This window comes from Oratosquilla oratoria, chromosome 25 (assembly GCF_046742065.1).
Source record: "Oratosquilla oratoria isolate Oo_2021 chromosome 25, ASM4674206v1, whole genome shotgun sequence".
Lineage (NCBI taxonomy): Eukaryota > Metazoa > Arthropoda > Malacostraca > Stomatopoda > Squillidae > Oratosquilla > Oratosquilla oratoria.
In genome coordinates, this window is record NC_134801.1 from 58,322,766 (window position 1) to 58,330,114 (window position 7,349).

The window sequence follows — 7,349 nt, forward strand, 5'->3', positions numbered from 1 at the left end:
ATTTCCATTCACAAATTCTTTTTTCTGAATAATTCCACAGAAAGTAGACTTCCTCCTCTTCTTTTTTACCATGAAACTTAATTGAGTAACATAATTCTTCTGGTTTTAAAACATTATAATACAAAAATATTGAAATTTCGTTGTTGTTGTTGTTGTTGTTGTTGTTGTTTATAAATTGCTGGGGTGGTCATCACCCCAAGTTTGTGTTTAAGGTTTAAGCTCACTCTTTTGTGCTCTGTCCTGAATCTGTGGTGTTATTTTTTCAACAAAGTTTTTTGCTGTGAAATCTTTATATAGTAAATGAAGGCGACTGCGTCCACCAATGCTGCAGAGATATTGATATATAAAATTTACCTCTTGTGGGTGTTTTGTCTTTGAAATGAAGGACAAGGCTGAAGGTTCTTCATATTTGTAATAGATAAAGAACTTGATATGGGTGTTGGGCCCCGTAAGAGTCGCATTGTTGTTTATTCTTTATTCCATAGTTTCTTTGTCCTCTTTTTATAAAGATGACATAAAATTCTTGCAGTAATGAATAAGCAAGATCCCCAAGAAAAATTTTGCAACGCTGTACAAGACACCTTTGGGGGCATGAAACAGACACAGATTTTCCCGAAAATTGAGGATATCTGTACAATTAGGCCTACAATAATTCGTAATAAAAAGAAGTGTGGTATGATAAATATAGTGATGTTTGTGTTAGTGATTGTAAGTGTATGTCAGGCTGAGGGTAGTAGAAAGTGTTTGTTCTCGAGGAGGAATGGGTGGGATGCTGTTTGGTCCTTCTTGGGCTCCAAAGCAGCTGCCGAATCCCTGTCTAATAGGCCCTGAGTGCTCTGAGTCTGCAAGAGGTTTCTTATGGTGGGAGGGACCTTGTTCCATCAATTGTCCAAATACCACTTTTTTATTTATTTTATTTTATTCTATTTTTATCATATTTCATTGTATTTATTTTGTTTTATTTACTTATTTTTTATTTTATTTTACTTTGTTTTATTTATTTTATTTTATTTTATTCTATTTTATTTTATTCATTTTATTTTTATTCCATTTTATTTATTTTTTATATTTATATTATTTATATTTCATTTTTTTTATCTTATTCTATTTTATCTTATTCTATTTTATTTCATTTTATTTTATCTTATTTTATTTATTTATTTTTTGTAATACAAGCCCACCGGCTGCGCCGGCCCAGCTACGCCTGGGGCCTTGGCCTGCGGCGCTGCGCGCCCTGGGCTACGCCCCTTTTTTGGAAAATAAAGAGTTCTTCGAGTTCTTCTTCGAGTTCTTCTTCGAGTTATTCTTCGAGTTCTTCGAGTTCTTCTTCGAGTTCTTCGAGTTCTTTTTCGAGTTCTTCGAGTTCTTCTTCAAGTTCTTCGAGTTCTTCTTCGAGTTCTTCGAGTTCTTCTTCGAGTTATTCTTCGAGTTCTTCGAGTTCTTCTTCGAGTTCTTCTTCGAGTTCTTCGAGTTCTTCTTCTTCGAGTTCTCCTTCTTCTTCGAGTTCTTCTTCTTCGAGTTCTTCTTCGAGTTCTTCTCTTTCGAGTTCTTCGAGTTCTTCTTTTTCGAGTTCTTCGAGTTCTTCTTTTTCGAGTTCTTCGAGTTCTTCTTTTTCGAGTTCTTCGAGTTCTTCGAGTTCTTCTTCTGCGAGTTTTTCGATTTCTTCTTCGAATTCTACTTCTTCTTCTTCTTCGAGTTCTTCGAGTTCTTCTTCCTCTTCGAGTTCTTCGAGTTCTTCTTCTTCTTCTTCTTCTTCTTCTTCTTCTTCTTCTTCTTCTTCTTCTTCTTCTTCTTCTTCTTCTTCTTCTTCTTCTTCTTCTTCTTCTTCTTCGAGTTCTTCCTCTTCTTCTTCTTCGATTTCTTCGAGTTCTTCTTCTTCTTCGAGTTCTTCTTCTTCACCGTAGTTGGCGGTGTAACCGATTTACCACCAAACGCGAAGGTGTGACCGAATTACCACCGGATGGCGTAAGCAACCATTAAAATTGGCACGAAATTCCCAAGTGTTCATGCAAGGGGGTATATGGTCAACTTCCATTTCATAGGAAGTTGAGGGAGGAATTATATTTGAAGAATTTCCTTTTATTTTCAACGCCAATGAAAACATCATAAATCCATCTAGCATATACATACATAGGAATAAAAAGGTGTATATATATATATACATATATATATATATATATATATAATATATATATATATATATATATATATATATATATATATATATATATATATATATATACTCTACTGTGCCTATGTAGAAATAACCAAGAGGACACTCAAGGGGCACACCATTTGTTCGGACATTGATATTACCATTCACTCACACTCACCATCCCAATCCCATGCAGTGGGAAGTGAGAAACCCCTGGTAGGGCAAAGCTCTGTCAGATGCGGCAAGACGCTGGGTCTTTTAGGCCAACGTTGGGTCTCCTCCCTGCCTGGCCAGGTCTGTCGGGAGATATTGCCATTAGGTCCCTAGAAAGGTGGCTCGTTTTGTACAAGCACTACATAAACTGCGTGTCCTCAGGAATCAGCAAAGGAAGTTCCTCTAGGTCTCTGTTGTGCTCAATTATCCTCCGTGTTAAGATTGATGAATAAGTCAATTTAGTTGTCTATGTCAACAGACCCACTACATAGAGCAGAAAGTTTCCTACTAACTCACTACATACGGCAGAAAATTTCCGATCTACTCTCTAGCATGAATGAGGTGGCACTGGTGGAATTCCCAAGCGCATTACTGATGTTGGAACTCAAGTTTCCAGGGATTTACTTTACTTCATTCCAGATCTCCAAATATGTTAGTGTCTTCATTCTTCAGTCGTTCTCCCATATAACTCAGTCCTTCTTCTGGCATAATTCTGTTTCTGTTACCCTGGCGATGATATGTATATTTTGTGAAGACGACATTTAGTATACAATCTTCGTTGAAATCTACAGCAGTGAGGACTTTATTTAACATCTATAAACTTCTCTCAAATTTTCTGAGGAGACTACAGAGGCTAATATTCAAGTTATGTGTAGGTTTCTCAAAGTAAATTTTGTAACTCTGGATGTCTTTCGACCCAATCACAAGAGCTATTGCTGGAGTGGAGACAGAAATGAGAATTAAGACTGGTACATGTCTGGAGGAATTTATACCCGCCGGGCATCTCTTGGGATGGGACATTACATCAGAACCTAAGAATGAAGGAAGCTGGAAGAGGCTTTAAGGCCTACACTAGGCAGTTCCATGTCTATTACTACCTATCATCCACACCCATGAGTTATCTCTAACAACCAATAGTTTCAGCGTTCACTTCATGGTTACAAAGTTGTTAACCACTGTATTGGTAAACCAGTTCTGGCCTACTTCTTTCTTAAATCTAAATTTGTCCGATTTGAATCCATTACTACGAGTCTTGCCTTACTGACTTACTATGATGACCTTGTCTGCATCACCCTTATTAAAGCCCTTGATCCATATGAATACCTCTATTAAATCAACCTGAATTATATGTCTTTCCAGAAAGTGTAAGTTAAAGTACCTAAGCCTGTTTTCGTAAACTAAATTTGAGCCCATGTATCATTTTGGTAATTCTCCTCTGTACCGATTCGAGTGAGTTAACATCTAGTTTGTAAGACGGAAACTAAAACTGTACTGTATAGTCAAGGGTGGGTCTAACTATTGCCAGATAGAGATTGATAACTATCATTGAGCGATTATATTCACGGAGTTCCCATGAGCTTTTATTTCGTTGCTGGGAATTTCTTCTCATTGATGGGAGCGAACCCTCGAGTTGGTATTGAATAATTTGTGGAAGGTTTATCTATACGTATATAAACTGATTTTATTAGTCCTCAGCCTCCTTTGACGAAGTTCTCTATGCAGAATAAGAAACAGCGTCATCGGCACTCCATCGTAATTTATATCAAGTTTGCAGCCTCCTGTATTACATTTGAATTTAAAATCACGTTGTATAGTAGAAGTGGAACTAGTTTGGATGCAGTATTGTTGAACATAAAGAGATTACTGGTCTTTCTGTTTCTATAATAAATGATCACTTTGATGGCGTTTTGGTGCGCTGAGTTCCATGTTCTTTGTTAAATTTTTCTTTGATTTCCCGCTCATCAGTTTTGCACGCAGTGGATATTTGGTTACAATAGCAGAACACGTGAGCTATTTGCGGGAGGTATTGTCCGGTTTTGACATGGCTATGTCGAGGAATTGTTCCACTTGTTGATCAAGTTCTGATTTTTATAGACTAAAGCTTGTTTGATGAAAAAGGATCCGATTGTGAAAGGTTTAGCTGAAAGCGTGGTGTAGGTACCCACGTTTGAAGACTGATAACTTTACAGTGTAGTTGCTTTGTGATGGCCAGGGGTGCTCATTTTGATTACGTGAACATTTCTCAAGGGTGGTGAATTTACTACATGTATGTAATAGGCAACACAGGACCGAAGGGCATGGAGAGGATTACTGTTGTCGGATCAGAATCTACCTGAGGTTCAAGATCCAACAGAGTGGGTGAGTATGTAATTGGCAGTTACCGACAAGTCTATAATAAAAGAAAAAAAAACATGTGAGGATGAGCTTTATCAGTGCGACGTTTCGCTTCATAAAGCTGTAATACGCAAAATATCGTATTACTAAAAGCTCCGGCCTTACGTGATGTTTATTAAGCTAAATTCCCTATATGTTGATATAATGTATATTCCTCAACTTCCGTTTATCATGACGTTGAGGAAAGACAATTTATTGATGATGATGAATTCATGGGTATTTTTAGAGGAAGATTGAAATACCCACTTTAACCTTGAACTCATTTAGTTTCTTTAACTACGACAAAAATGGTTGTCTGCTTAGCGGCAGTAACTATTGGGTTATAGATAAAAAATTTGGAGGATATTATTTTCGCGGTGATACATGCAAAAATGTTGTCCATCAAGCGGCAGTTACTACTAGGTTATAAATAAGGAGTTTGGAGGATACTATTTTCGAGGTGATGCATGCAAAAGGTGGCGAAAGCGCTCCAAAGAGGGGATCCCATGTTTAAACTTAGTGACAGAAAGTTCCGTAATTGCGGCTGAAGAAAGTTTGAGTAGTACAGACACGCATTAGCTTATTAGTTGTTGTTTTTTATTATTGTTATTTTTTTTAGTGTTCTGTGTTTTGTGTTGGATGCCAGAAAGTGCAAGTCACAGACGATCTTAAAGACTGTTAAAGAAAAAGAAAGAAAGAGAAAAACGTTTGGTTTTATTAAAGTTAGAAGAGCCTCTGATCCGCTTAGGGTGGAGGCAACTCGGTGCTCCGGATCGAAGACATACTCTAGCTGTCGGTCCACTGTGCACAAAGGTGACCTTGAGAGGTCGGGAGTTCAGAGGACAAGAGTCGGAGTCTGACATATGTCCACCTCCAGGAGAAATGACTTTGAGGGATAGCTTGGAGGATTAGATACCAAGGTATTCGTGGCATCGGGAAGTCAGGATCCTTAGGTTTAGGAAGGAAATAGACAAAAACTGGTTTATCAACAGAGTGGTTCACGAATTGAACAGTTAGCAACCATGTAGTGAGCGCTGAAACAATATGTTGTTCGAAGATAAGATCAGATAATTTTATTCACCAAAGACAGATATAGTAAGATTTTACGGAGAATTTTAGGACCAGTGGTTGACAATCAAAGGCAAGAATGGAGAATAAAGCACAACTGGGAAATTCGAGAATAAACAAAACAACCCAATACTAAAAATGTAATAAGATTAAAAAGATTGAAATGGGCAGGACATGTTACAAGGATGCAAGAAGATAGATGGCCAAAGAAAGTGCTCAATAGTGGAGTGCGTGGAAGACGACCACTTGGACGACCTAGAAAAGACTGGAGGAGATGCGTTGAAGAAGATGTGCAGATATGCAGAATAGAACCAAGAGAATGGAAGGAGGAGGTGGCACAGGACAGAAAGACATGGCGAGACGTTTCAAAAGCGGTTATGGATCACCAAGTGGACAGAAGAACAGCGAGGTAGGAATAAGTAAAAGTAAAGACAGATGTCATATGGTCGAGGTGGAAGAGGACGAAAGATGACCTCAAGGCTTCTTATTCCATGTGCCGTCAGATGATTTTATTAAAACAAGGACACACCATCACAGTAAAGAGGTTAACAGTGGGTTTGAAGGACGTGCATTAATAATGTCTTGTTTCACACGTATCGACTTTTCGCCGTGCGCCGTCCACGGCACGGCGTCGTGCTCTTAAATCACCATTGTATCTATGGACACTTTCAAGACATCGACCACGTGTGAAAGTGTCCATAGAAACCCATGGGTATGTGATACCACGACGTCGTGTCGTGAACGGCGCACGGCGAAAAGTCGATACGTGTGAAACGAGTCTAAGAGGAACGTAGTTTAGAAAGTGGTTAACATGGTAATTCTTTCGTTAGACCTTAAACGCCCTGGGATTACTTTAACCGAATAAAATATTTGGGGTCTATCAGAAGGTATATAAGAACGGCTGTCGCTGTGCACGAGTTAATCAATTTAGCTTTTTTTCACAAATCACACCACTAATCATCTAAAGCAAAAACACAATGAATACAAATAATGCCATCAGAGTCATCAATCAACAGAAGCAGAAAAACAATTACTACAAATGTCAGCATTAATATCATTAATCAGTTTCACTAAATATCGCATAATGTGGAATCAAACCAGTAGGGCAGAAGCATAAAAAGCTGAACGAAACAAGATTATCAACAGAAGAAAGACAAAAGAGAAAATGAAGAGAAACTTAAGACTAGAGATGCAAAATCTATTGAATATCATCAGGGAATCGGAATTATGTTCTCAAGAGGTCACTACTTCCTGTAACACGTAGTACATTGTACCGAGCAGTATAAAATGTCTGTATGTCTATAATAGAAGTCTGCAATCATGTCTTGTGTTCTATTTTGTTTTATTATGTTTTGAATGTGGATTTTAATCTCTGGCTGTACAAAAGGCACCATAGAATACAAACGCTCTAGAATGGTACGTTATCTAGAAAAAAAAATATAACTATGTAGACTCAAACTACTTCTGAAGGCAGCAAAAAATTTCCTCGAGAGGCAAAAAAACGGGATACAGAGACGGAATGATAAAAAGAAATTAGGAGAATTTTACCAAGAGTTTTACTTTTTAGGTATCACAGTGTGATTGGTAAAATCGCTCTGAAAATATGACACGAAGAAAAATATTCAAGGAAAATGGCAAATCGATAGATCAGAAAGACTCGGGAAAGAAGTTTTTACCTCAATTTCCCTCAGCGTTCGCGAATCATGCTGGAAAGCTTTACTGATCTTATTTCACAAGAAACAAAAAGACCAGAAAGACC